Raw genomic sequence first — 25,802 nt, 5'->3', positions numbered from 1 at the left:
TTAAAATACAGATTGCATTACTTGATCATTTTGACAATTAATGGAAACACCCTCAAACTGGGCGTAGTAGTACCTTGGACACAATTATCACCATTTTCACTTCTCGGTAGAATCAATAACCTTTTGATACTTGACAATTAAACAGAATGTCTGTATTTCACACGTCCAACCGTTACTATACTGCAGGTAAGTAAGTGGTTAACAATGTGAAATAAATTAGACATTTGTTTGTCAATAAAATTGGCATCTATGCAAAAAGAAATTTATAATGAAAAATAAATTTAGAGAAAAAATCTAAAAGGCGGTTATTGATTCGGGAGAAATATTTTCAATAATAGAACATTCAAAAAATCAATATTTAAGAGAACATAGAATAGATGATAAATACGGCTACTAGTGTGGATTGTTGGTTACTAGGAATTTTAAGATGGCTGCCGTGGCTTTCAACATGGATTCTCTTACAGAGGAATTACTTTGTGTGACCTCTGAGTTCCAAGGAGCAGGGATCTTCATGAATGTAAAAATGTGTATTCATGCATGTCTTCCAGTGTCCCTTTTCAGGGGGGGGTCAATAAGCTTCCCCCTGACTCTCTCCCCCCAGCTCTCCTCCGAGCTCTCTTCTTTCCTCCCCCTTTCTCCCTCTTTTTAGTTTCTTAAATATCCTCTTAAACAAAAAGGTCATAAAATTATACTAAGTTCTGCCTAGAGGGTATGTGTCCCTTTCCTATTGGCAGGCAGACTTAAGGATTACCTTTCCCAGTAGTCTCGTGATTTTAATGTAATAGCACCTTCAACCACCAGGTGTCTCACATGTGTTTGGTGTTTTATCTCTTTAAGTTAATATTTTTATTTCTATAATATGCGTTCGTTGTTTATATATGTTCTAACGAATATATCTTGCGTGTTCAGGAATGATAGTATAATATAAAATACGCTTAAAGCGGAGGTCCACCCTAAAGTGGACCTTCCGCTCATTGGATTCCTCCCCCCTTCCGGCGCCACAATTGGCACCTTTCAGGGGGGAGGGGGTGCAGGTACCTGTACAGTACAGGTATCTGCACCCACTTCCGGGATAGCTCTCTGCGGAAAGGGGCTTAGATTACGCCCCTTTCCGAAAGTCCCCCGCTGCCTGCTGGGAAACACACAGATCCCAGAGGCAGCGGGTCCATCCTTATTGCGCAGCGAGACTCGCGCATGCGCAGTAGGGAACCGGGAAATTAAGCCGAAAGGCTCCACTTCCTGATTCCCATACCCAAGATGGCGGCGGCAGCACCCGAGAGACGATTGAGAGATCGGCTCCGGGTGCCGACATCGCGGGCGCGCTGGACAGGTAAGTGTCACTATTTTAAAAGTCAGCAGCTGCAGTATTTGTAGCTGCTGGCTTTTAAAAAAAAAAAATGCGGACTCCCGCTTTAACATAATTTTGAATAATCACTTGCATAAAATGGTGATATATATGCATATCAATGTATATCTGTTAATCTTTAGTCCATTTCTAAAGGACACAGGTTAGATATATATCAAACAATATCACATACAATTATTATCTATATGGATACATGTATAATTTGGGTATCCAATCAATATTTGTTTATCTAAACATAGGTTAAATTCTTATACAGTTATAATCACGATTATATGTTTTTTCATAATACTAATTTGTTGCTAAAACACTTCTACTTCTGATCACACTTTCATATATAATCTCTCCATGACAAAGTTCCCCAGATCACTAGGTACCAAACCACAATATCGCCTTGTTGACCCACAAATATCACATACAGTTTTAATCACTTGAAGTATTTTTGAAATATGTCTGATTTGTATCTTCCTCTCACACCATGTTTTGAGACATTTGTACTATAGGAAGATATCATATCCCTGCTTCTAATATACATATATTCATGATGTAAAAATACACACAATTTTCAATGTTTTTTTGTAGTGTCTTCAAATGAACTTTGAACATTCAGGATACAATTCCATTGTTTACTTTTCTAACAGAGGTGTCTTATTTGCCCTGTTGGGGTAGATCTCCACTTCGTACCTTAGTCATTGTCTTATTGACATCTGAGTCCATATTGAGGTTGACTTTAGGACAATAGGTTTATTTATTTAAGTCTTCCTTGAATTAAAAATTATTGCGGCATCAGTCTTAGTCAGCTTGAGTTGTGTTAGCTACTCTAACACGATAGTTTAACCTTTTTGTCTTCATGGCTGTTATTTGTTGCTTCTGTTTATCCATTAACACCAGGTAACTATCTCCTTGTCTTGTGACGAGATACACCATTGTTCCAGCGAGTTTCTGTCTCAATGTATGCTTGTAAAAGTTTTCAATAGTTGATGTAGTAAACCTGAGATCATGTATTTTGCGTTAACGTTCTCCAAGAGGTCATAGTTCAATAATATCAACATTATAGTTCATCCACTTTTTTTTAGGCCTACTGAAATCCCTCATCTCTGCCAGCGAATATTAAATGTATTTCTTCATGAATTCACAACAGGAGCAATGTCCCTCTGTCCCTCTTTCTGCCTCATTTGTCCCTCATTTTGGTCTGATTTATATAGTTGTATATAAAATGCACTTTTTATCCATCAAAAAGTATTTCCCAGTGCTAAACCTTTCATCCTATTTCTAAAATTGCTGCATGTGTAAATTTCGAAACCCAATATAAAAGAATAGTAGTGGTAAAAAAAAAGCCTTGTGGGTTTAGCTAATCTTTTTTTAAGTTAATTCTCCTTTAAGGGGGTGCGGCAAGGGGCGTGTCTTATGCCTACATGCTTTTGCTGGTAGGTGTCCCTCTTTGCCATCTCAAAAAGTTGGGAGGTATGGGTCTGGTATACACTAGTAGAATTTAATCTGACATTTTGTGTTGTAAGAAAGTTCATTTGTTTTTCTAATCACTAGTGGAACCAAATAGATGTTTGTTTTCAGCCACAGTGACAAGAAATTTCAAATGAACAGGGTGGAATTTTTTTTACCCAAATGTACAAATTTCTAGTGCCTTGTACACAACGGACATTCCGACAACAAAATCCGTCAAATTTTTTCAGACGGATTTTGTCCTAAACTGGTGTTGCGTACATACGGTCGGACAAAGCTGTCAGAAAATCCGATTGTTTGGAACGTGATGACGTTCGTTCATTATGACGGGACTACGTTGAAGCTAGTAGCCAATATCTTTGGTCTCGTAATTTTATCTGCGAATGCGTGACACTTTGTCCGATCGGAATTCTCTACAAACGATCGGAAAAAGTCTGATCGGATTTTTTTGTCGGAAAATTTGAGATCCTGCTCTCAAATTTTTTCCATCTTAATTTCGGATGGAAAAAGTCTGATAGAGCCCACACGTGATCGGATTTTCCGACAATATAATCCGATCGGACCTTTTCCGTTTGAATTTCCGACCGTGTGTACAAGGCATAACAGTGTATGTGGGTTTTGTTCAGTAAAGTCCATTCATTCCAAAATTGAATGTTAAAAGCAAACAAGACTTCGAACTATTTTTGAATGACATTCAAATGTACTGAGAATGAGAATTTTGATAGCAGTCAATGCTGAATAATTTAACCACTTGAAGACCAGGCCTTTTTTCTGACATTTGTTGCTTACAAATTAAAATCAGTATTTTTGTTGTTTGAAAATTACCTAGAACACCCAAACATTATATATATATATATACATATATATATATATATATATATATATAGCAGAGAATAAAATGGCAGTTGTTGCAATATTTTATATCAAACTGTATTTGCACAGCGGTCTTGCAAACGCAATTTATAAAGAAAAAATACACTTTAATTAATTTAAAAAAACAATACAGTAGAGTTAGCCCAATTTATTTGTATAATGTGAAAGATGAGCAAATACATACCTAACATGTCATGCTTTAAAATTGCGCACGCTCGTGGAATGGTGGCAAACCACAGTACTTAAAAATCTCCTTGGCGACGCTTTACATTTTTTAACAGGTTAGCAGTTAGAGTTACAGAGGAGATCTATATTGCTCTCACTCTAACAATCATGGCAATACCTCAGATGTGTGGTTTGAACACTGTTTACATGTGCGGGTGCGACTTACATATGTGTTCACTTCTTTTTTTTATTTTACTTTTTTTTTTTATGCTTCACTTTTAATTTAATTTAATTTAATTTTTTTGGATCACTTTTATTGCTGTCACAAAGAATGTAAACATCCATTGTGACAGTAATAGGAAGTGACAGGTACTCTTTATGGAGAGATCTGGGGTCTATAAGACTATAAAGCTCTAAAGTCTATAAATTTCTCCTCTACACTTGAAAACTTTCAAAACACCAAGATCTGCGTTATTGAATACTTTAAAATTTTTAAACTGGTGTCTTTATGACTCCAGTAAACTGGAAGTGACGTTGTGACACCGCTTCCAGGTTACTACAGCCGAGGCCCGATCAAAGCCGATTCTGGCTTTGTTTAGGTCTCTGGAAAGGCGGTGTACGTGCCGGCTGGTCGCTCATGTCTTCCAGTGGAACAGGAGAGCCCGGGCGGTGCGATGGAAGGCAGCGGGATGGGGAGGGATGTCCCCTTCCACTGCTCATAAAACCAGCTGAGTAGCTACTTGGCCACATCAGTTGTTATTACAAGAATGCCAACCGTTGGTTTTAAAAAATGGTACAGCTGCAGACATCATTCCGGTAAAACTACTTGAAGCAAAATAATGTACAGGTAAGTGATTTGGTGGCAAGTGTTTAAAAGTGATCCTAGCAACTATTTAGCCACTGTATCACTTTTACATGGAGTGGAAGGTGGTCCCCCGCCTCCTTTCCCTACCTTCCCAAGCTCTCCCGTTCCATCAGGGAGTCATAAGGGCTAAAGCCATTGGTTCCGCTGGCTGATCATGGATGAAGGAGGAATGGAAATTCCCAGATCGTCTCTATGGTCTATGAAACCAGATGCGATGAGGATTTTGTCACTTCTGGTTTTGGTTTCTTCTTTAGAAACCATTACCAATCTTGGTTTGATCAGATGCTTTTAAGGGCAAAGGAGAGAGATCTGGAGTCTGATGATATTGTTCATTTTTTCAATGATTTTTATCTATATTGCCGAGACCCAAAAATTCATGACAGCCGCAATCAGTTTTAAATTACTTTTTTTCCCTTTAGAAATGTCATTTTGCTGTGGTATTGTTTTAAACAAGGGAAAAATGTGCCACATTACAGTCATACTATAGACACCCCCAGGCATGATATTTAAAGGAATATTTCATTTTTATTGTTTCACTTTAAGCATTATTAAAATTACAGAAAAAAAACTACAGTTTTAAAAACTTTTTTTTGCACTGATACATGTTCCCTAGGTCAGGACCCAGGTCCCCAAACACTTTTTATGACAATACCATGCATATAAGCCTTTAAAATGAGCAGTTTTGTTTTTTTAATGTTAGTGTCGCATAGACTTTCTGCAGCGTTTCTGCGGCTTTTCGAATTTGCCGCAAACACCGCATAATGTACGCTGTTCGGCGAAGAGGCGAACATCCAATGTTCGAGTCGAACATCTGGCTCATCCCTATTACATTCTTTGCAAAGTGGATTTTCATTTTACGTCACCTCATTCACTATATTCAGATACATGAAAATAGAGTTTGCAGAGTGAGCATACTCCACTCCTTTAACTGCTTGCTGACCAGTCGCTGTCATTATATGGAGGCAGGTTGGCTCTCCTAAACGATTCGCCGTAGCTGTACAGCGGCCACTTTAAGGGCTATAGGGGGGCATGCGCACACCGCCGGAGCCGATGCACATGGCAGAAGGTTGTGATTAGGGTTGAGCGAACCGGAACTGTAAAGTTTGGGTTCGTACCAGACTTTTGAGTTTTTGGGTCCCGGACCCAAACAATTTACTGTATGTTCGGGTTCGGTGTTCAGTAATGTTATGATGCTTTTTTAACAGCTGCAGGGCAGCCAATTAACATTCATTTAACTTGTGTGCCATTAGAAGCCATCACAGCCATGCCTACTAATGGCATGGCTGTGATTGGCCAGTGCAGCATGTGACCCAGCCTCTATATAAGCTAGAGGCACACAGCACAGCACATCACTCTGCTTTAGATAGATAGTGTAGGGAAAGGTTGCTGCTGCTTTGAGGGAGAGAATTAGATAGGAGTCCTGCTTCAGAAATCTAATTACTCAGCGATCTACCTTGATTTAGTTGTGTGGGGGCAGTGTACAATCTTTTTACACTGCCCTGAGCCCAGTGCCAGAGAAAATATAACTTTTATCCATCTGTTAGTTAGGTTGATGTCGGCAGGCATTTTATGCAAGCTCAGTGCACCAGCACTGCATATGTTACTGTGAGATACACCCTTTAGATACTGTTGCCCTATTCTGCTATTCAAAAACACCCAGTTAGGGCAAAAAAATATATTTTACAGTGTTTTCTGCATATCTGTACGAGTGAGATACACACTTTAGATACTGTTCTATTCTACTATTCCCCAAAAAATAATTTAGGGCAATTTTTTTTTTTTTGGTGCGTTTTATGCATATCTGTACGTGTGTAGCGTTTAGATACTGTTGCTCTATTCTGCTATTCTAAAAACACCCAGTTAGGGCAAAAAAAACATTTTACAGTGTTTTCTGCATATCTGTACGAGTGAGATACACACTTTAGATACTGTTCTATTCTGCTATTCCCCAAAAAATTATTTAGGGCAAAATCATTTTTTTTGGTGCTTTTTATGCATATCTGTACGTGTGTACTGTTTAGATACTGTTGCTCTATTCTGCTATTCTAAAAACACCCATTTAGGGCCAAAATAAATATTTTACAGTGTTTCCTGCATATCTGTATGTGTGAGATACACACTTTAGATACTGTTCTTCTATTGTGCTATTCAAAAAAATAATAATTTAGGGCAAAAAAAATAATTTTTGAATAGCATTTTTTGCATATCTGTACGTGTGAGATACACCATTTAGATACTGTTGCTCTATTCTGCTATTCTAAAAACACCCATTTAGGGGAAAATATATATAATACTTTGCAGTGTTTCCTGCATATCTATACGTGTGAGATACACTTTAGATACTGTTCTTCTATTCTGCTATTCCAAAAAAAAATGTTTAGGGGCAAAATTATTATTTTTTGTGCCTTTTCTATATATCTGTACGTGTGAGATACACCGTTTAGATACTGTTGCTCTATTCTGCTATTTTAAAACACCCATTTAGGGCAAAAAAATATATTTTGCAGTGTTTCCTGCATATCTGTACGTGTGAGATACACACTTTAGATACCGTTTTAGTCTGCTATTCTCAAAAAATAATTTAGGGCAAAAAATTTTTTTGAATAGCATTTACTTCATATCTGTATATGTGAGATACACCCTTTAGATACTGTTCTTCTATTCTGCTATTCAAAAAACATCCATTTAGGGCAAGATCCTAAATTTGAGAAATATGAGGAGAACATCAAATAAGGGACGTGGCCCCCCGTCGTGGTGCTGCTGGTGGAGCTCCTGTTGCAGAGGGAGGATGTGGTCGATCTGAGCCAGCTACATGCACAAGTGAAACACCTTCCTCAGGTGCTAGTAGGCGACAGAGCCTGCAGCAGTATTTGGTCGGGCCTAATGCGGCTCTACGAATGTTGAGGCCAGGACAAGTACAGGCGATAGTAGATTAGGTTGCTGACAGTGCCTCCAGTTCCTTCACATGGTCTCCCACCCAGTCTACTGCTGAAAGATCAGAGTTGGCACCTGCAGCCAATGTCTTTCACCTCACCCCCTTGCAAATCAGCCAAGCAGTCTGAGCCCCAAATCATGCAGCAGTCTCTTCTGCTTTTTGATGACTCTGTTAGCAGGGTTTCCCAGGGCCATCCACCTAGCCCTGCCCCAGAAGTGGAAGAGATTGAGTGCACCGATGCTCAACCACTTATGTTTGAAGATGAGTACATGGGATGACCATCACAGCACATCTCGGATGATGACAAAACACAGGTGCCAACTGCTGCTGCTTTCACAATTGTGCAGACCGATAAAGAGGGCAGGGGTGAAGACTGGGTGGAAGATGATGTGGAGGACGATGAGGTCCTCGACCCCACATGGAATCAACCTCATGCAGGTGACCTGTGTAGTTCAGAGGAAGAGGCGGTGGTCACACAGAGCCACCAGCACAGCAGAAGAGGGAGCAGGGTGCAAAAGCGGAGTGTCCGTCCTCTAGACAGTACGCCTGCTACTGCCCAATGCAGCAAGGGACCGAGCACACCAAAGCCAGGTCCAAGGAGTCCCTAGCATGGAAGTTCTTCAGACAATGTGCTGATGACAAGACACAAGTGGTTTGCATGCCGTGCAATCAGAGCCTGAAGCGAGGCATAAACGTTCTCAACCTGAGCACAACCTGCATGACCAGGCATCTATGTGCAAAGCACAAGCTACACTGCAGTAGACACCTCAAAAACCAAGAAAGGTCTCTGGCTCTGCCTGCTTCCTCTTCTGCTGCAGTCTCGGCCTCTTCATTCACCTCTGTAGTGACAGTGGCACCTGCCAACCCGCAAACAGAGGATCTGCCAGCAACACTACCACCTGGGTCACCAACCATCTCCACAATGTCCCATGGAAGTGTTCAGCTCACTATCTCCCAAACACTGGAGCAGAAGAGGAAGTACCCCCCGCCCACCCGCGATCCCTGGCCCTGAATGCCAGCGTTTCAAAATTCCTAGCCTTTGAAATGCTGTCATTCCGTCTGGTTGAGATGCAGAGTTTTAAAAGCCTGATGGCATTGGCTGTCCGACAGTCACCACTACTTTTCCAGGTGAGCCATCCCTTCCCTGCACAACCAAGTGGGGGACAAAATCAGGTGTGCACTGCGCAATGCCATCTGTGGCAAAGTCCACCAAACTATGGATACGTGGACCACTAAGCATTGTCAGGGACGTTATATCTCCCTAATAGCACACTGGGTAAATGCAGTGGCAGCTGGGCCTGAGGCAGAAAGCAGTTTGGCACATGTTCTTCCACCACCGAGGATTGCAGGGCGGTTCAGTTTGCCTCCTGTTGCTAACTCCTCCTACTCCGCTTCCTCATCCTCTACCGCCTTCTCATCCGGTCAGTGTAACACCTTCAAAACCAACTTCAGCACAGCCAGGGGTAAACAACAGCAGGCAGTTTTAAAACTTTCCTGTTTGGGGGAAAAACCCCACACCGTGCAGGTGTTGTGGAGGGACATGGAACAAAAGACAGATGAGTGGTTGGTGGCAGTGAGCCTCAAGCCCGGTCTGATGGTGGTGTGCGATAATGGGCGAAATCTTGTAGCAGCTCTGGGCCTATCCGGTTTGACGCACATCCCTTGCCTGGCGCATGTGCTGAACTTGGTGGTCCAGAGGTTCCTTAAAAATTACCACCATATATCAGAGCTGCTGCAGAAAGTGCGGGCTGTATGTGCGCACTTTCGGCATTCTCACCCTGCTGCTGCTCGCCTGTCAGTGCTGCAAGCGTAACTTCAGCCTTCCTGCTCACCACCTCATATGTGACATGCCCACAAGGTGGAACGCCACTTTGCACCTGCTGGTCAGACTGTGCGAGCAGCAGCAGGCGATAGTGGAGTTTTAGCTGCAGCCCACACACATGAGTCGCTCTGCGGAACAGCACCCCTTCACCACCAATAACTGGGCCTCCATGTGAGACCTGTGTGCCTTATTGCGCTCCACCAACATGGCCAGTGCCGATGACTCTGTTCTCAGCGTTACTATCCTAGTTCTATGCCTCCTTGAAAAAACGCTTCGGGCGATGATGGAAGAGGATTTGGCACAGGAGGAGGAGGAGGAAGAGGGATCATTTCAAAGGCTTTCAGGGCAGTCATTCACAGGTGGCCCAGAGGGTGGGTTCCTGCACCAACAAACACCAGGTACACAATTGTCCAGCAAGGGCACAGTTCTGGAGGATGACGAGGTGGAGGATGAGGAGATGGAGGAGGAGGAACCATGTTCACAACAGGGTGGCACCCAGACCAGCTCATGGCCATCACGTGGCTGGGGGGATACAGAGGACACAGATGATACACCTCCCACAGAGGACAGCTTTTTGTTGCCTCTGGGCAGCCTGGCACACATGAGCGATTACATGCTGTGTCTCCGCAATGACCGCGGAGTTGACCACATTCTAACTGGTGCTGATTACTGGGTGGCCACCCTGCTGGATCCCTGTTACAAGGACAACGTACCGTCCTTAATTTCCTCACTAAAGCGTGATCGTAAGATGCGCGAGTACAAGTGCACGCTGGTAGATGCACTGCTGGTGGCATTCCCACCTGACAGCGGGGGCACAGTGGAAGCACAAGGTGAAGGCAGAGGAGGAGGAAGAGGTCGCCAATGCAGCCGGGGCACCGCCAGCACCTCAGAAGGCAGGGTTAGCATTGCCGAAAGGTGGAAAAGCTTTGTCAGCACGCCACAAGAACCAGCACCACCAGCTGATATGGAACGTGTTAGCAGGAGGCAGCATTTCACCAACATGGTGGAGCAGTATGTGTGCATACGCCTACACGTACTGAATGATGGGTCTGCCCCCTTCAACTTCTGGGTCTGCAAATTGGGCACATGACCTGAGCCTGCCCTTTACGCCTTGAAGGTGCTGGCCTGCCCTGCAGCCAGTGTATTATCTGAACGTGTATTTAGCACAGCAGGGGGCGTTATCACAGACAAGCGCAGCCGCTTGTCCAGAGCCAATGTGGACAAGCTCATGTTCATTAAAATGAACCAGGCATGGATCCCACAGGACTTGTCCGTACCTTGTGCAGAATAGACATGTATAACGGCCTTAACCAGCCATTGTTGTATTTTTGATCTTTCTCACTCTTTTGGGGTGTACCCTAATTAAAAAATAAATAAAATTAAAAACAAAAACCAGTGTTGGCTACCTCATCCTCCTCCACCAAAGCTTCCACCTACACCGCCACATCCACCACCATCTCAACCTCCTACTCCATATGGACCTCGTCCTCCTAGGTCAAGATTATTATTTTTTATTTTTTTTTATTTCAAAGTATTTTATTTTGTATCACAACAAGAATAATACATTTGAAAGTGACATTCAGAATATCGATTCAAATATCGAGTAATTCAATATGGAGTCAAAACATAGAAAGGTTACAGGCAGCGCAACATGAATCAAGTGTAACACGTCAGAGATATCAAATGTAAAATCATTTTAGACAGACATGGTAGCATTAGAGTGAAGGGTTGGTATTCCTGTTAATGGTCGGAGGTGTACCTCCTCCCTGGACACCCCCAATGGGAGCTAGCTGTGCCTGAGAGGAGGAACTCAACCACCGACCCCTAGGAGTGAATGTAAGGAGAGGGACGGAAATGACCATGTGTCTTTTTCCCTAAGATAGGAATCCATGACTAGGCATCTGTTTTTGTCGTCTGCAAACAGGCCACATTTGTGAACCTAAGAGCCACATTGAACTTCTTGTATGTTGGGGTCCGGGCGAATGGAGGTGGTGAGTGTCTCAATTGCTATTGCAAAGATTAGCGGAGATAAAGGACAGCCTTGTCTGGTGCCTTTGGCTATATGTATTGGTTTGAAGTAGTGGCCTTGAAGCCTAATATAGGCTTAAGGATTTTAATAAAGAGCTCAGATCAGGCCCATAAACTTGTCGCCCAACGTTCAAGGATTGTAAAGATTTATGGCCAGGAGCCTTTTGAAGGTCCAATGATAAAAGCATGCCTGATTGTTTTGGACCTCCTGGCCAGTTTGTCTGGAGGATGGAGACTATGTCTATGGCTCTTCTGATCTGATCAGGACCCTGTCTGCCTGGGATGAACCCCACTTGATCCTTATGAAGCTAGACGATTTGCAAGGAGTTTGGTAAGGATTTTTAAGTCGCTTCTGTTGAGGGGGGTGGGTCTATAATTTAGTAGATTAGAGTATCCCCGCGCTATCACCAAGGGCCTAGGTTATTAATAAGGATAGGTTGCAGCAAACCACCGGCAGGGGTATATACCCTAACCCCCAGATAATATATTTAAAAATCAAATAAATGGTGTTGTGTTACCTGAAAGAGTTAAGCTAAACTATACTAGACTACAATTAAAGTGCCGTATGCTTATGTAAATAATACCAGTGTTACTAAGTGATACACGGTGTCTCCTTCTATTAAGTGATAATTTTTTCTTTTTAGGTAAATATAGTAAAAAATATTATAAAACCTCCAATGTTATACAATTAGGTATTCTGCCCAGTAAATATAAAAATAATCCAACATGTGAAGTGTTTCCAACAGATTAACCCGTGAACAATCAATAAAATGAAATATCCAATCTGTTACAGATAATAAACCAATAAAGTGTCATGTGCTTTAAATGTTCAAGTGAATATCTCCAAGATAATAAACTTCTGTCTGGGACAGACAGAGACTCGAGTCAGAGAGACAGAGCAACAGGGAGCTGCAGGAAAGAGACAGAGAGCTGACAGAGTGGAGAAACAAGCCCTTAAAAGGCATATCTAACAAGGACTGAAGGACTGGCAAGGACTGAACTCACTGTCCTTTGTGGATGATATTGAGGCTTAAGATCCATGTGGAAAGTATCTGAGGGGTAAAATTCCAGCCGAGGGGGCCAGCACTCACCTACCAGGAATTAGGTCATAACCCCTGGACCTTGCCGTTTGGTTATTTTGCTGTTTACCTTACAGCAGTAAGGTAAGGGGCCACTTTACCTGGTGTGCCATGAACACTGGAGATATAAGAATCACAAACACGGTTGCTGGCACTGGTTTTTGAGAAGCACTGAATAAGCCACTGGTCACTTTACCCATTTTAGCTCACATAAAGACTTTACCATTTTATTTTTCTTATTAAGAGGAACACTGAAAAATAGCCACTGGTCACTTTATTCCATTTAATTTCACTAAAGACTTTATTATGTAGCGTTTCTGTTTAACCACTTCAGGACCGCCGTATTGCCAATGTACGTCAGCACAATGGCACAGGCAGGCACAATCACGTAGATGTACGTGAATGCCTTCCAGCGGGTGGGGGGTCCGATCGGACCCCCTCCCGCTGGATACGACGGTCCGTTTCCCTCCGGGAGCGCTCCGTGATGAGGGGATGGCCGTTGGTTTTCGGCCACCCCCTCTGGATCGCTCCTGGCCAATGAGAAGCTTCCTCTTCCTGTGTAAACAATACACAGTGGGGAGGAAGTGATGTCATTCTCCTCGGGGCGGTCTTTTTGACCGGACTACGAGGAGAAGACTAATAGTAAGTGTGCACCAACACTACACTGACATGTAGGTACACACAGGCACACAAACCCCCCCCCCCGATCCCCCCCCCGATCGCCCCCCGATCCCCCCCGCCCCCCCTCCCCCCCCCAGTCACAGTGTCACTGATTGCATTGATCATTTCTTTACTGATCAATGCATTCAGTGTCAGTTGTGACAGTAAAAACTGTCAGGACAGTTAGTGTTAGGTCCAGGGTAGCCCCCTATCACCCCCCAATAAAGATTTAACCCCCTGATTGCCCCTAGAGTTAACCCTTTCACCCCCTTTTGCCAGTGTCACTAAGCGATCATTTTTCTGATCGCTGCATGTGTCGCTAGGTAGCTAGTTATTTTTTTAGGTTCACCGCCAGGTTTTTATATCGCTAGGTACCCCGATATACTACCCAATAATGGTTTTAACCCCCTGATTGCCGCTAGTTAACCCTTTCACCCCCTTTTGCCAGTGTCACTAAGCGATCGTTTTTCTGATCGCTGCATTAGTGTCGCTACAGTCGCTAGGTAGCTAGTTATTTTTTTAGGTTCACCGCCAGGTTTTTATAGCGCTAGGTACCCCGATATACTACCCAATAATGGTTTTAACCCCCTGATTTCCGCTAGTTAACCCTTTCACCCCCTTTTGCCAGTGTCACTAAGCGATAATTTTTCTGAACGCTGCATCAGTGTCGCTAGTGTCGCTAGGTAGCTAGTTATTTTTTTAGGTTCACCGCCAGGTTTTTATAGCGCTAGGTACCCCGATATACTACCCAATAATGGTTTTAACCCCCTGATTGCTGCTAGTTAACCCTTTCACCCCCTTTCACCAGCGATCACAGTATAAGTGTCACTGGTGACGCTGGTTAGCCAGTTAGTTATTTAGGTTCCCCGTCAGGTTTTTATATAGCGCCAGGGACCCCCATATACTACCTAATAAAAATTTGAACCCCCTGATTGCCCCTAGTTAACCCTTTCACCACTGATCACCGTATAAGTGTTACGGGTGACTCTGGTTAGTTTGTTTTTTATAGCATCAGGGCACCCACCATTTATTACCCAATAAAGGTTTAACCCCCTGATCACCCGGCGGGTGATATCAATTAGGTTTTAGGGTCAGGGTCTGCATCGCCCCAGGCAGCGCTAGGTTAGTGCCAGTACCGCTAACACCCACACGCAAAGCATACACCTCCCGTAGTGCTATAGAATCTGAACAGATCAATATCTGATCTGATCAGATCTATACTAGCGTCCCCAGCAGTTTAGGGTTCCAAAAAAACGCATTGTTAGCGGGATCAGCCCAGATACCTGCTAGCACCTGCGTTTTGCCCCTCTGCCCAGCCCACCCAAGTGCAGTATCGATCGATCACTGTCACTTACAAAACACTAAACACATAACTGCAGCGATCGCAGAGTCAGGCCTGATCCCTGCCATCGCTAACAGGTTTTTTGGTAGCATTTTATATTTAAATCCGGAAGGCAGTGCTTGGTTTTCGGGGTCCCGTACGTGGCTAGGCTCCCAAAAAGTCCCCCACATGTGGTATCCCCGTACTCGGGAGAAGCAGCAGAATTTATTTTGGGGTGTAATTTGACTTCTGCCCATAGCATGTGTGAGCAATATATCATTTAGTGACAACTTTGTGCAAAAAAAAAAAAGTTTGTAATATTCCCGCAACTTTTGGCAAAATATAAAATATTCCATGGACTCAACATGCCTCTCAGTAAATAGCTTGGGGTGTCTACTTTCCAAAATGGGGTCATTTGGGGGGGTTTTGTGCTATTTTGGCATTTTATGGCCTTCGAAACTGTGATAGGTAGTGAGGAGTTAAATCAAAAATTTGCACCCTTAGAAATCCTGAAGGTGGTGATTGGTTTTCGGGGTGCCGTGCGCGAGTAGACTCCCAAAAAGTCCCACACATGTGGTATCCCCATACTCGGGAGAAGCAGCAGAATGTATTTTGGGGTGTCATTTCACATATGCCCATAGCATGTGTGAGCAATATATCATTTAGTGACAACTTTGTGCAAAAAAAAAAAAGTTTGTAATATTCCCGCAACTTGTGGCAAAATATAAAATATTCCATGGACTCAACATGCCTCTCAGTAAATAGCTTGGGGTGTCTACTTTCCAAAATGGGGTCATTTTGGGGGGTTTTGTGCTATTTTGGCATTTTATGGCCTTCGAAACTGTGATAGGTAGTGAGGAGTTAAATCAAAAATTTGCACCCTTAGAAATCCTGAAGGTGGTGATTGGTTTTCGGGGTGCCGTGCGCGACTAGACTCCCAAAAAGTCCCACACATGTGGTATCCTCATACTCGGGAGAAGTAGCGGAATATATTTTGGGGTGCAATTCCACATATAACCATGGCATGTGTGAGCAATATATCATTTTTTTTTTTTTGTCATTATTCAATCCCTTAGGACAAAAAAAATAAATATTCAATGGGCTCAACATACCCATCAGCAATTTCCTTGGGGTGTCTACTTTCCAAAATGGGGTCATTTGGGGGGGATTTGTACTGCCCTGCCATTTTAGCACCTCAAGAAATGAGATCGGCAGTCATAAATTAAAAGCTGTGTAAATTCCAGAAAATGTACTCTAGTTTGTAGACGCTATAACTTTTGCGCAAACCAAAAAATATACGCTTATTGACATTTTTTTTACTAAAGACATGTGGCTGAATAAATTTTGCCCTCAATGTATGACTAAAATTCAGTTTATTCGATTTTTCTTATAACAAAAATAAGAAAATATCTTTTTTTTCAAAATTTTCGCTCTTTTTCCATTTATATCGCAAAAAAAAAAAATCGCAGAGGCACTCAAATACCATCAAAAGAAAATTAAATTGGGGGTTGCTATGAATAGATCTGGCGCTATACCTATATGTGAAAGTATGTCTCCAGGGACTTAATGGTGTAATAAAAAAGTGTTACTTTTTCCTGATATGTAAGTGACAATGTGCAATGTGCTGTTCTAGTATGAAATATATAAAGTAAAGATTGGAAAATGTATAAATAGAAATATTTGCCACAATAGATATTTACCAGCGTGCTGGCTATAAAATAAAAATATGTGCAATGTAAGACATAAATTAGTGATCACTTCTTAATGTCTAAAAACATATAAATACCCAAAACATGTACGGTGCTAGTGCTAGTTCTGCTTAATATATTAGTGACAAATATGAAATGTAAACACAGAATTAACCAAACTATAAAGTTTAAAGTGCACAAATGTGACGGTAAAATATATGCATGCAATAATAAAATACACAGTAAATATGTGATAGATGTCAGTACATCAAGTGGAACATGCCAAAAAAATTGGGAGTGAAAAAAGGGTAAGAATAAAAATAAAAATGTTAAATATTTATCCAAAAAATATAAAAATATATAAAAATATAAAAGAGATAAAAATGTAAAAAAGAGCAAGAAGTCTTTGGTGCTGTGCAATTAATGGGATTTTTTCCGTGGATAAAAGGAGGGGATGTGATGGATCCAAATCTATTCTTCATGCATTGTGGACACTTCTAGGTTGTACTCTCACCAGAAAAATAACCCCATCCGGGGAGGATCAGCCTTCACAGTATGAGCTACTGTGTCGCTCTCTGGCTTGCTTCTGGTGGGCTGCTGGGGATCCCTCGTTATTTCCAGGTGGAGTGTGCCACAGTATGTATATGTTAAAAGAGAGGACCATCCATAGTGTGATACCGTATAAATCAATTTATTAAACAAATACTTAAAACTACTCACAATTTTAGATATAGGTAATGGCATAAAAGGTTGCTGTGTAAGAAGTAAGGAAGCTGCTGCGAGCGTTCCGTTCGGCTTCCACGCCGTCTATGTTGAAAGTGTGTGTTCGATAAGCCACGCCCTACGCGTTTCGTCACTGGGACGTCATCTGGAGCGGCCATCTTCACACACCTTACGCTCTATATAGAGCACAATACACCTATCGCGCATGCGCGGGCGAACGCCGCCATTTTAACTATGGGAATGCCCTTATATCGAATAAAGCGCTGTGGTGATTGTGTTCCTGCTACTATCCTTTACAGTATTTTACAATTTAGCCCACCGGAGGTTTTTCAAGACCTACAAAGCATATATGTGCATACCCATGCATATATGCCTATTTGCTGTTATATATTTATGCACATATTTTCTATGCTGAAATCAGAGTTACAATTACGGACTAATATAAAAAATAAGTGAATATAAAAATACAGATAAAAATGCAAGTAAAAATGACATTAACAATAGACAGACCGTGCTATAGAAAGTAAGATACAAATATTAATACCCGATCATAAAAACAATAGAGGCTTGGACGGATAATGTTTAGATTTGGTTATATGATACAGAGGGAAGGAAGTGTGTTGTAAATGGGAATTATCATTCCTTAGCAACATAAAATGTATCTGGGCATAAAATAAAGACATATGTGTATGATGGAAAAAATGCCTGGAAGTGTGAGGTAGGGAGTAAGGAATAAAGGTTAGAATTGAAGGATTGGATTGGGATGAAGTGAATACAGTGATTTTAATAAAATTTACTTAATATGAGATGTTTGGACTTTTCGACTACGTGAATTACATAAAACCATATGTATATATATATATATGTGTGTACAAAGAGAATAGAGAGGAATATTTCAAGGTTAAATGTGCCCCTCCACAGTTATTGTTTTTCGTATTAAAGTAATGGGTTGGAATGTTGATTTATCGAATAGATAACATTCGACCCACAGTACTGCTGGCTTCATTCGATCCGAAATTCGACCTAAAGACATATGTATTTTTTCTTTAATAGTGTTAAAATGGTTGCTTGGTTTGTTAGGTGGACAACATTCGGCCTAAGATGCTGTGGACTGTATTCGATCAAAAATTCGACACTAAATAATATATTTTCTCTTTGGTAATAGTGTGGATAGAGTTACATTCGATCTGGATGAATTATTAAGAAATTAAAATTATTAAAAATGTTAAAAGGAAGAATGAATTTTAAATTAAAAATTAGTTAAAAAACAATTCAAATCCAGGTCTATGTTCATTCCTGCTGGGTGTAAACTTTCTAAATTAAAAATCCACCTTGTTTCATTCTGTGAAATCTTTTTAGTCATGTCTTCTCCTCTCCAGTGTCCCTTCACTTTATCAATGGCATAAAAAATCATTTGGTTGGGATCTTGGTTGTGAAAATCCCTAAAATGCCGCGAGACACTGTGTTTGTCATATCCTTTCTTAATATTTTTAATGTGTTCACTGATTCTTATATGTAGTTCCCGTGTTGTTCTTCCTACATATTGTTTGCGGCACGGACATTCTATAACGTATGTCACATGCGTGCTTTTACAGGAAATCAGTTCTTTTATGAGGAATTCCCTTCCATTGGTGGCTGACATGAATTTGGTGGTTTTTCTTTGGGTTTTTTTGCTTTTGCGACATGGGAGACACTGTCCACATTTGAAGAAACCTTTCAGGTGTTTACTGATTTTTATGTGTCGTGGGGGGTTGATAGTGTTTTTAACCAATTTGTTTCTTAGGTTAGGGGCCTTCTTATAAATGAAAGCGGGGTTATTGGGTAATATTTTCTTTAGCGTTTCATCTGTTTTTAGGATTGGCCAATGTTTCTTTATAATCTTTTCTATTTGTTTGTGATGTCTATTAAAACCTGTAAAAAAAGCCGTTTCTATATTTTTCTTGTTCCTGAAGGTCGTCTTGTCCTCTATTAATTTTTTTCTCTCCGTTTTATTTATGGTTTCTTTGAGGGCTCTGAGATAGGGTTCTTTATATCCCTTCTGTGTGAATCTCCTAATTAAAACCTCCGCTTGTGCTTCAAAGTCCTCTCTTTTGGTACAGTTTCTATATATTCTTAAGAGCTGTCCTTTGGGTATATTGCCTATCCATCTTGGGTGGTGGCAGCTTGACGTAGGTATGTACCCATTTCTGTCCGTAGCCTTAAAGAAAGTTTTTGTGCCTAGTGATCCTTCTGACTTAAAGATTTGTAGATCTAGGTAGTCTATACTTTGTGTGTCCCATTTTTCTGTAAATGTGATGCCATAAATGTTATAATTTATTTCTTCCAGAAAGGACCGTAGTTCCTCTTGGGAGCCACCCCAGACTATTAAAATGTCATCTATATATCTTCTGTACATTTTTAAATTTTCTCTGGGGGTTCCATAAATTTGCTCTTCCTCCCAGTGATCCAGGAATAAGTTTGCTACGCTGGGTGCGTATTTGGCCCCCATGGCAACTCCCTTGGTTTGGACATAATATTTGTCTTTGTACCAGAAGTGGTTATGTTTCATCGCCAAGTCTAATCCTTCCAGTATGTAGTCTATTTGTTCTTGTTTTAGATCAGATCTTCTGTGGAGGGCCCATTCCACCGCATTGAGGCCGTCTTTCTGTTTGATGTTAGTGTATAAAGAATTGACATCAATAGTAACTAGTAAATCCTTTTCATCTATCTTAATGTTATCCAGTTCCTTCAATAATTGTCTGCTATCTCTTAGGTAAGATTTGCCTTTGGTTACCAGCGGTTGTAAAAAACCATCCACATATGCTCCCAGTCTTGAAAAAAGGGAGTCAATTCCACTTACTATGGGTCTCCCTGGGGGTTGCGTTTGGCTCTTGTGGATTTTTGGGACATAGTAAATTACAGGAATTTTTGGTGCTTTTGGGATTAAGTATTGGGCTTCTTTTTTATTAAGAATCCCCTTGTTTAGGCCTTTCTGGACGTAGCTGTTAAGTTTGTTCTTATATACCGTTTTTGGATTTTTCTTTAATTGTTGGTAAGTGTCTGGAATGTTCAGAAGATTGGCCATTTCTTGTTCGTAGTCTGTTTTGTTAAGTATGACCAGTCCACCGCCCTTGTCCGCTGGTCTTATAACTATATCTTTCTTTTTTTCCAACTGTTTTATGGTCTTCCAAATACCCTTCTTCTTGGAGGGTTTAATTGTTAATTCCCTAATGTCTCTTTCAACCAATTTTTTGAAAACTTTAATTCCCTCGTTTTGCTGCTGATTGGGATTAAAAATTGAATTATTTCTCAACTCAGAATGTTTAAAACTTGATTCTTCCTTCCCTTTTTCTGAGTTTTTATTGTTGGCAAAAAACTTTTTTATATTTAATTTCCTAATGAATTTTTGTAGGTCAATAAAGGTTTCAAATTTATCCAGATCTTTATCCGGCGCATATTTTAAGCCTAAATCAAGTATTTTGAGTTCCTCCTCGCAGAAAGTGGTCCCGCTTAGATTGTATATACCTTCACCTAATATTCTCGCCTTCTTTTTCTTGAGGCCTCCTCTTTTGCCCCTCTTTCGTTTCCTTCTGCCCACCTTGGGGGTCTGTACTCTCTCCCTTGGTAGTTTTAAGTATTTGTTTAATAAATTGATTTATACGGTATCACACTATGGATGGTCCTCTCTTTTAACATATACATACTGTGGCACACTCCACCTGGAAATAACGAGGGATCCCCAGCAGCCCACCAGAAGCAAGCCAGAGAGCGACACAGTAGCTCATACTGTGAAGGCTGATCCTCCCCGGATGGGGTTATTTTTCTGGTGAGAGTACAACCTAGAAGTGTCCACAATGCATGAAGAATAGATTTGGATCCATCACATCCCCTCCTTTTATCCACGGAAAAAATCCCATTAATTGCACAGCACCAAAGACTTCTTGCTCTTTTTTAAATTTTTATCTCTTTTATATTTTTATATATTTTTATATTTTTTGGATAAATATTTAACATTTTTATTTTTATTCTTACCCTTTTTTCACTCCCAATTTTTTTGGCATGTTCCACTTGATGTACTGACATCTATCACATATTTACTGTGTATTTTATTATTGCATGCATATATTTTACCGTCACATTTGTGCACTTTAAACTTTATAGTTTGGTTAATTCTGTGTTTACATTTCATATTTGTCACTAATATATTAAGCAGAACTAGCACTAGCACCGTACATGTTTTGGGTATTTATATGTTTTTAGACATTAAGAAGTGATCACTAATTTATGTCTTACATTGCACATATTTTTATTTTATAGCCAGCACGCTGGTAAATATCTATTGTGGCAAATATTTCTATTTATACATTTTCCAATCTTTACTTATATATATTTCATACTAGAACAGCACATTGCACATTGTCACTTACATATCAGGAAAAAGTAACACTTTTTTATTACACCATTAAGTCCCTGGAGACATACTTTCACATATAGGTATAGCGCCAGATCTATTCATAGCAACCCCCAATTTAATATTCCCCACCCTACCAGGTGGATACTAATAGAGGCAGCTCCTACCTATTTCATCTCATTTTATTTTATATTTACATATAAGCTCCATAGCGCAACCTACCACCCCTATTCCTTTCCTTTATTTGGAGCCTTTTTGACTCCCAATAACAGGTTGCAGCAATGGACCTTTTTAAATATGTTGACAGCAGAGCTATTAATTTAATGGAAATTTTTAACCAAGAACATGTAGCCAATAAACAGGATTTAGACAGTCTGTTCAAACAATTAAAGCACAATTTAGAAAAGCAATTAAGAGTATGGTGGGACATAGCCATCTTGGAGATGTACATCTCAGCAAAAATCACCCCCAGGAGGCTAAGATGGGATGTTTCCCCCAACGACGCCCTAAATGATAAACACCTAATGGAAGACTGGTTTAAATTTTTCAATGAAAGTGAAACTCTGCTACTACAAAAGATTGTACTGAGAAGACAAGTCAAACTCAAAAACATTGAAGCAGAGATTTCACACATTAAAGAACAACTGTCACCACATAAAGAAACAACTGAATACAAGGAGAAAGAACAAAATTTGCAAGAAGCAATCAGGAAATATGATAAGGATGTCCAACAAAAGAAGCAGAAAAAATTCCGGAGGGATGTACTGGATTATAAAAATCAACAAATCTACAAGTGGCAAATGGATACCACTTATACAGATGAGGACAACAACATTTCCATGGGTGATGACCCAGACGAAGATCAAGGAAATGTAGGAGATGTAGAATGGCAACAACCCACCCAAACACCCAACAGGGCAATTAGACTAACAGAACCTTACACACCTAATTACCGAGGACCAGAAACTAATCAGAACACAAACAGGGACAGAAGAGAATGGGACACTCCTAGATATGTCCCTCAACCACACCCGGATCCTTATAACATTCCAAGACATCACAACAGGTACTCCCCTCTTAGAAGATACCCTCAAACTACCCCCTCTCATGGCAGGTACCAAAATGATTTTTTTCACAGGGGACAAGGACACAGACCACCGAGGAATCCCCCATTTGGACCAAGAAACGGCTGGAGACCTTTCCGGTACCCAACAAGAAGCCAACATCAGAGACCTCCGAGGAGGAATGGAGGATGGAATCCCAGGTGGACAGGTCCAGGAAACATGAGAGAAGAACATTTAGTACAACAGGACTATCGAGAGAACCAAGGGAGAGAGTACAGACCCCCAAGGTGGGCAGAAGGAAACGAAAGAGGGGCAAAAGAGGAGGCCTCAAGAAAAAGAAGGCGAGAATATTAGGTGAAGGTATATACAATCTAAGCGGGACCACTTTCTGCGAGGAGGAACTCAAAATACTTGACTTAGGCTTAAAATATGCGCCGGATAAAGATCTGGATAAATTTGAAACCTTTATTGACCTACAAAAATTCATTAGGAAATTAAATATAAAAAAGTTTTTTGCCAACAATAAAAACTCAGAAAAAGGGAAGGAAGAATCAAGTTTTAAACATTCTGAGTTGAGAAATAATTCAATTTTTAATCCCAATCAGCAGCAAAACGAGGGAATTAAAGTTTTCAAAAAATTGGTTGAAAGAGACATTAGGGAATTAACAATTAAACCCTCCAAGAAGAAGGGTATTTGGAAGACCATAAAACAGTTGGAAAAAAAGAAAGATATAGTTATAAGACCAGCGGACAAGGGCGGTGGACTGGTCATACTTAACAAAACAGACTACGAACAAGAAATGGCCAATCTTCTGAACATTCCAGACACTTACCAACAATTAAAGAAAAATCCAAAAACGGTATATAAGAACAAACTTAACAGCTACGTCCAGAAAGGCCTAAACAAGGGGATTCTTAATAAAAAAGAAGCCCAATACTTAATCCCAAAAGCACCAAAAATTCCTGTAATTTACTATGTCCCAAAAATCCACAAGAGCCAAACGCAACCCCCAGGGAGACCCATAGTAAGTGGAATTGACTCCCTTTTTTCAAGACTGGTAGCATATGTGGATGGTTTTTTACAACCGCTGGTAACCAAAGGCAAATCTTACCTAAGAGATAGCAGACAATTATTGAAGGAACTGGATAACATTAAGATAGATGAAAAGGATTTACTAGTTACTATTGATGTCAATTCTTTATACACTAACATCAAACAGAAAGACGGCCTCAATGCGGTGGAATGGGCCCTCCACAGAAGATCTGATCTAAAACAAGAACAAATAGACTACATACTGGAAGGATTAGACTTGGCGATGAAACATACAAAGTACAAAGACAAATATTATGTCCAAACCAAGGGAGTTGCCATGGGGGCCAAATACGCACCCAGCGTAGCAAACTTATTCCTGGATCACTGGGAGGAAGAGCAAATTTATGGAACCCCCAGAGAGAATTTAAAAATGTACAGAAGATATATAGATGACATTTTAATAGTCTGGGGTGGCTCCCAAGAGGAACTACGGTCCTTTCTGGAAGAAATAAATTATAACATTTATGGCATCACATTTACAGAAAAATGGGACACACAAAGTATAGACTACCTAGATCTACAAATCTTTAAGTCAGAAGGATCACTAGGCACAAAAACTTTCTTTAAGGCTACGGACAGAAATGGGTACATACCTACGTCAAGCTGCCACCACCCAAGATGGATAGGCAATATACCCAAAGGACAGCTCTTAAGAATATATAGAAACTGTACCAAAAGAGAGGACTTTGAAGCACAAGCGGAGGTTTTAATTAGGAGATTCACACAGAAGGGATATAAAGAACCCTATCTCAGAGCCCTCAAAGAAACCATAAATAAAACGGAGAGAAAAAAATTAATAGAGGACAAGACGACCTTCAGGAACAAGAAAAATATAGAAACGGCTTTTTTTACAGGTTTTAATAGACATCACAAACAAATAGAAAAGATTATAAAGAAACATTGGCCAATCCTAAAAACAGATGAAACGCTAAAGAAAATATTACCCAATAACCCCGCTTTCATTTATAAGAAGGCCCCTAACCTAAGAAACAAATTGGTTAAAAACACTATCGACCCCCCACGACACATAAAAATCAGTAAACACCTGAAAGGTTTCTTCAAATGTGGACAGTGTCTCCCATGTCGCAAAAGCAAAAAAACCCAAAGAAAAACCACCAAATTCATGTCAGCCACCAATGGAAGGGAATTCCTCATAAAAGAACTGATTTTCTGTAAAAGCACGCATGTGACATACGTTATAGAATGTCCGTGCCGCAAACAATATGTAGGAAGAACAACACGGGAACTACATATAAGAATCAGTGAACACATTAAAAATATTAAGAAAGGATATGACAAACACAGTGTCTCGCGGCATTTTAGGGATTTTCACAACCAAGATCCCAACCAAATGATTTTTTATGCCATTGATAAAGTGAAGGGACACTGGAGAGGAGAAGACATGACTAAAAAGATTTCACAGAATGAAACAAGGTGGATTTTTAATTTAGAAAGTTTACACCCAGCAGGAATGAACATAGACCTGGATTTGAATTGTTTTTTAACTAATTTTTAATTTAAAATTCATTCTTCCTTTTAACATTTTTAATAATTTTAATTTCTTAATAATTCATCCAGATCGAATGTAACTCTATCCACACTATTACCAAAGAGAAAATATATTATTTAGTGTCGAATTTTTGATCGAATACAGTCCACAGCATCTTAGGCCGAATGTTGTCCACCTAACAAACCAAGCAACCATTTTAACACTATTAAAGAAAAAATACATATGTCTTTAGGTCGAATTTCGGATCGAATGAAGCCAGCAGTACTGTGGGTCGAATGTTATCTATTCGATAAATCAACATTCCAACCCATTACTTTAATACGAAAAACAATAACTGTGGAGGGGCACATTTAACCTTGAAATATTCCTCTCTATTCTCTTTGTACACACATATATATATATACATATGGTTTTATGTAATTCACGTAGTCGAAAAGTCCAAACATCTCATATTAAGTAAATTTTATTAAAATCACTGTATTCACTTCATCCCAATCCAATCCTTCAATTCTAACCTTTATTCCTTACTCCCTACCTCACACTTCCAGGCATTTTTTCCATCATACACATATGTCTTTATTTTATGCCCAGATACATTTTATGTTGCTAAGGAATGATAATTCCCATTTACAACACACTTCCTTCCCTCTGTATCATATAACCAAATCTAAACATTATCCGTCCAAGCCTCTATTGTTTTTATGATCGGGTATTAATATTTGTATCTTACTTTCTATAGCACGGTCTGTCTATTGTTAATGT

At 40.3% G+C, this 25,802-nt stretch overlaps 1 protein-coding gene across 1 annotated transcript in view; it reads left to right on the top strand.

Annotated features, from left to right (window-relative positions):
• LOC143930914 (alpha-2-macroglobulin-like protein 1) overlaps nucleotides 1–25,802 on the top strand; it is a 204,609-nt gene that overhangs the window by 40,728 nt on the left and 138,079 nt on the right. The gene's annotated exons all lie outside the window — the stretch shown is intronic.

The sequence above is a fragment of the Lithobates pipiens genome, unplaced genomic scaffold (assembly GCF_037356315.1).
Source record: "Lithobates pipiens isolate NorthernLeopardFrog02 unplaced genomic scaffold, aLitPip1_a1.2 Scaffold_25, whole genome shotgun sequence".
NCBI lineage: Eukaryota > Metazoa > Chordata > Amphibia > Anura > Ranidae > Lithobates > Lithobates pipiens.
This window is presented reverse-complemented; position numbering and strand designations above follow the sequence as displayed.